The sequence below is a fragment of the Gracilinanus agilis genome, chromosome 1 (genome assembly GCF_016433145.1).
Source record: "Gracilinanus agilis isolate LMUSP501 chromosome 1, AgileGrace, whole genome shotgun sequence".
Classification (NCBI taxonomy): Eukaryota; Metazoa; Chordata; class Mammalia; order Didelphimorphia; family Didelphidae; genus Gracilinanus; species Gracilinanus agilis.
This window is the reverse complement of record NC_058130.1, coordinates 16,205,960-16,211,959: the sequence shown is the minus strand read 5'-3', so window position 1 is coordinate 16,211,959 and position 6,000 is coordinate 16,205,960.

Genomic DNA, 6,000 nt, shown 5'->3' with positions numbered 1-6,000 from the left:
TTAAAAACCTATTTTTCCCCTTGAAGGATTATTCTCAGTTTTGCTGGATAGATGATTCTTGGTTGTAAACATTGCTCCTTTGCCCTCCAGAGAATCTTATCCCAAGTCCTCCAATCCTTTGACATAGAAACTATGTGGCTCCATGATATTTGAATTGTCTATTTCTATCTGCTTGAAGCATTTTCTCCTTGCCTGGGAACTCTGGATTTGGTTACAATATTCCTGAGAGGTTTCATTTTGAGATCTCTTCTCAGAGGTGATTGATATAATCTTTCAATTTCTATTTTTTCCTATGGTTTTAGTGTATCAGGGCAGTTTTCCTTGAAAATTTCTTCTTTTGAAAACTCTTATCTTCTATTTTAGAATCAATCCTGTGTATTAGTTCCAAGGCAGGAGAGTGGCAAGGGCTATGTAATGGGGATTAATTGACTTGCCCAGGGTCACACAGGTTAGAAATTTCGGATTTGAACTCAGGATCTCTCATCTCTAGATTTGGCTCTCCATCCATTGAGCTCCTTACTTGCCTCTTGATAATTTCCTTAAAGGTAATGGCTAGGCTTTTTTTTATCATGACTTTCAGGTAAGCCAATAGAGTCATTAGTGTCCACGTGCCAAATTTTTATTTTTAAGGAATTATTTTGTTCAGTGAGCCGCTGTATCTACTTTTACATTTGTCCAGTTCTAGTTTAAAAAAAATTCTCCTCCCTGAATTTTTGTACACCTTATTTCTATTTGGCAAATTCTACATAGTAAGAAGTTTCTTTAGTAGATTTTTGTGCCTTTTCTGCCATTTGGTCTATCTTGTTTTTTGAGATGTTGTTTTCCTCAGTATTTTTTTGTACTTCCTAAGCTCCTAATCTGCTGACTCTTTCTTCATTATTTTCTTATATCATTCTTATTTCTTTTCCCAATTTTCCCTCTGTTTCTCCTATTTACTTTTTTTTTTTTTTGGTTTCTTTTTTTTTTTTAAACCCTTGTACTTCGGTGTATTGTCTCATAGGTGGAAGATTGGTAAGGGTGGGCAATGGGGGTCAAGTGACTTGCCCAGGGTCACACAGCTGGGAAGTGGCTGAGGCCAGGTTTGAACCTAGGACCTCCTGTCTCTAGGCCTGACTCTCACTCCACTGAGCTACCCAGCTGCCCCCTCTCCTATTTACTTTTTAAAAACCTGTTTGAACTCTTCTAGGAATTCTTTATGGAACAGAGACCAACTGACATTTTTCTCTGAGGCTTTAACATTGTTTTAACATTAGCAGTGGTTTTAACATTGTTATTTCATTCTTTGTGTTTTGAGCTCTGTCATTATAGTAACATTTTAGCAACTGGTTACTTTTTTTGTTGTTTACTCATTTTCCCAACATTTTTCTTTGGGCTCTGCTTCTGAGGTGAAAGGGGCATCATTCCAAATTTCAATTTCTTAGTGCTCCTATTTTCAGAGTTATTTCTGGGCATCTGTACATTTTTAGTTCTTTCAAGGTGGTATGTTCTAAGGAGAAGTATGGTCATTGCTATATGTCCTGGCTTATGCTCTAGTCTTATGGGTGACAATGAGCACTCTTTTCTGTCCTGGTACTTTATCCTCAGTCCTCACTCATGCTAGTGCTCCTCCTCACCCTGGAACTATGACCTGAAACTTCATGTGGGCAATGCAACAAACTCTTGCTCCAGTGCCAGCAAAGCCCTCGTAATCTCCTTCTGACCAGTTATCTGGCCCCCTTAAACTCTGTAAATTTAAGGATTGAGAGCTCTGGAAGCCACTGATTCAGTTACCCTTAAAGCCTCCTGCTGGTTTGCCTGCTTTCTGAAACCATCCCCTTCATTATTTCTTATTCACAATCATTTATGACAACTTGTTCAGCCATTCCCCAATTGACGGGCATCTTCTCATTTTCCAATTCTTTGTCACTACAAAAAGAGCTGCTATAAATATTTTTGTACAGATATATCCTTTCCCCTTTTCTTTCATCTCTTTGGGAATATAGTCCTAGTAGTGCAATTGCCAGACCAAAGGGAACTAGCCCTTTGCGTGTGGTTCCAAATTGTCTCTAGGGATGACTGGACCAGTTCACAACTCTACTAGCACTGTATTAGTGCCCCTACTTTTCCATATCCCCTCCAACATTTGTCATTTTCTTTTTCTGTCATGTTATCCAATCTGATGAATGTGAGGTACTACTTCGGAATTATTTAAATCTACATTTCTCTAATTCTCTTTTTTTATGTAACTTTTGATAGCTTTAATTTCTTCTTCTGAAATTGCCTTTTCATATTCTTTGGCCATTTATCAATTGGGAAATGATTTGTTTTTATAAATTTGACTATGTATTTGAGGAATAAAGCCATTATCAGAGAGATCTGCTTTCCTTATAATTCTGGCTACATTGATTTTATATATGTAAAAGCTTTTTAATTTCACCTAATCAAAATTATCCCATTGTATTTTCCATGACCCTCTCTATCTCTTGTTTGGTCATAAATTCTTCTCTTATCTATAGATCTGATTTCCATGCTCCCCTGATTTTCTTGTGATATCTCTCTTTATGTCTAAATCATGGACCCACTTTGACCATATCTTGGTATACAATGTAAGTGGTTTGTCTAGATCTAGTTTATTCCAAACTGCTTTCCATTTTTCCTAGCAATTTTTATCTAAAGGTAAATTCTTGACTCCAAAGCTTGAATCATTGGAGTTATCAAACACTAGATGACTATGTTAATTTATAATAGTAAATAAATAAAATAAATAAGTAAATGATAGTAAATAGCTTACTGAATTCATTCCACTTATTCACTTCTACATTTCTTAGTTAGCACCAGATTGTTTTGAGGATTACCATTTTGTTATATAGAGTGTAATCAGATACTTCAAGGCCATCTTCCTTCATAATTTTTTCTTTGATTACTAGATCATTTCATTTATAGTCTGGACTTTTTGTTCTTCCAGAAGAACTTTGTAATTATTTTTCTACCTCCATAAAATAATTCTTTGATATTTTGATTTTTATGGCTTTAAATAAATAATTTTACTTAGGTGGAATTTTTGTTTTCATTATACTGGCTTGGCCCACCCATGTGTAAGGAATATTCCTCCAATTGTTTAGATCTGACTTTGTTTGAAAAGTGGTTTGTAATTGTGTTCACATAGTCCTTTGGTTTGTCTTGGCATGTACACTCCCAAGTATTTTATAATGTCTGCAGTTATTTTAAAAGGAATTTCTTGTCAATAAATTTCTGCTGGGTTTTACTGAAAATATGTAGAAATGCTGACTGGGGGATTAAGGCACTTCTGAAAAAAATACGTGAAGCTTTCTGTCTGGGTTCTAATCTAATAGAACAAATGACTCTATCTATAGGGAAAGATGGAGTTTTTATCTGAAGTTCATTAGGCAGCAGAGGAGAAAGGCAAGCATGCACAAGTCTTTTTATGCCTGGTGGGGAGCAAGAGCTATGGGATACTCAGGTGGGAGAATCCAAGTCAAATGACATTAGCAGAAGATATCAGTGGCTTTATAGCATCAGAGATCCAAGTTGTCACATCACATGTACGTAGGGGGATATATTATATTCTTTTTTTTTTCTTACTGTGTTAGTTCATTAAATAACTTTACCGTGAGCTAATTGTGTCCTCTGGTTGACTAGTAAAAGTTAACATACTGGTGAGGGCTCATGAGATAAAGTTTTGATTGGATATTAAACCATAGAGTATCTTTTAATCTAGAATAACTTTTCTGAGGACTCCATATGGAAGACAGGAGTTTCCCAAGTGTTCCTTAAGCAAATAAAGTAAAGATGTACCAAGCAGGTAAATTAATGGTAAGGCTTGAATTTGTAAAGCCTTTACAAAAAGAATGATTTTATGATATCTGATTTTCATTTTGTATCTTCTTCCCCACCCCCAAGGCTATATCTAAGTATAGGAAGGGACACCTAATTCCTCTTGGTACGTAGCCAGAAGAACATGCTAACTGCCAGTCTCTTGCTTTTTATTTAACTTCATACTTACAACATTAACTTAATAGGAGATTTAAGAATAAGACTCAATTCAACCGAAGGCAGTTCAGTTGCCTTCTCTGATCTCTTTTCGAGGAGTTGGAACTTGCTGGATGGGCCCATAGTTGGCAAAAAGAATCGGTCTATGTGGAGTCCTGGATCTCTGGGGATACTACTGAGCTAGGTCAAAGCCTCTCTCATATGATTAATAATGGAATGAGGTTAGTTTAGCTTCATATATTAACTGTGTCTTTGATAATATTCATATCATGGAATTTTCCGAATTCCATTTACACATTCGTGACTTGCAAGGGGTCTGAGCACATCATTGGTCCAAGGGTGGCATAGAATCTAGAATATTAATTACATAGGGGCAACTTTAAATTAACAGAAATAATTGCATTCAATTTTCAAAACCACATGGTCTCCAAATCTATGCTGGCTTAAGACAACATCAACAACAACACAGGGATCTAAAAGAAATTGCATTTGAAAGAAAACTCTGCTTGAGTCCTTTATGACTCTCCCTCCAAATTATCCCGCAATAACTCCAGTCTGCCTAAGTGATAATTAGGCATCAGAAGTCGGCTGCTGTGATCTCTGCCAATGGCTTTGAAAAAGGGCTTGGTTTCAAAAGGACGACTAGAGTGTTCCTTAGCGTTTTTGAAGTACAAGCAAAGTCTCACAAACCGCCTGTCTCCTGTCCTCATGGAAACCCAAGTTTGGTGAGCAATTTCCTGCTTTAGTTGACCAATTAGAGTTGGGATTCTTTTCATTAAGGTAGTGGCCTCTTTTGGAATGAACAAGTATGTACAATTTCCTTTGATGTCAGTGGGTGTTCTTTCCAGCAAATGTTTGCTCTAAAACGAAGGGAGAAATTATCTCAGAATGGACTTCCAATACATAATGACTATAATAATGATAGACCACATTTATATAATAATGCCTTAGCCTCAGTTTTAGGTGTCCCAGTGCCTCGCACAGTATTTGGAACATTTTAAATGCACAGTAAATAATTATTCATTCATTCACTCCCCTGAAATGAATTGCCAGTGGCAGAAGCAAATTCTCTTTGGTTTACAGGGGTTCAAAGGCGTGGGTAGACGTTCCTTCCTTCCCTAATCTTCCAGGGCATTCTGTATCTTTCTTGTTATTTTTTCCCAATCAAGCTTGCTTTAAGAGTTCTTTGTGTATGTCTTATCTTCTTCTTAAGGAAAGGGAAATGTCTTACTCTTCTCTGTGTCCCCCAGATCTCCCAGGAATTGTACAGGGTTATTCCCTGTACAAATACAGAGACAAAGATGTACCAATACATTCCCTAATACAGTGCATAATCTCTGGAAAGAAATAAAAGCTCAATCGATATCGATGACATTCATGGGCTCATATATCATGAGAAGTTCTTTTATGCTTTTGATTGATCAAGTGACTCCTCTTGACATGAATTTAGTAGGAGATTATAAAGTTAGTTGTTTTATGAAGTTAATCAGATATTGTTGGCCACTCAAAAAAAACATTTATTAACCACCTACTATGTGCCAGACATTGTACTAAGCCAAAAAGACACAAAGAAAGATAAAATAATCCTTGCCCTCAAAGAGCTCACATTCTAATGTAGGAGAAAATATGCTAATAATTAGGTTCACACAAGATGCATAAAGAGTGGATGGAAAGTAACTGTCTTGAATTCAAGGCAATTAAGAATCAGGGGTGAGGAAGGGGAACATTCTAGGAATTAGGGATAGTGAGTACAAAGTTCTGTGTCTGTTGGGTTTGGCTCTAAATTCTAGTGGGTGTTTTCTGATCATCATTAAAGAGATGCCCTAGTCTTGAGTTAGATATGTACTGTGTAATTAGAAATCCTGAACCCTTGGACTTCATCTCCCAGAATCTTTTTCCCTTCCTCCCTATTTTGTCCTCATGTTTGGTAAATAAGTTGTGTGTAACTCCACCCTCTGGCTCTTCTCTCTTGACCATGGCTGGGTTAGCTCCCTCTTTACTCCGACTTTT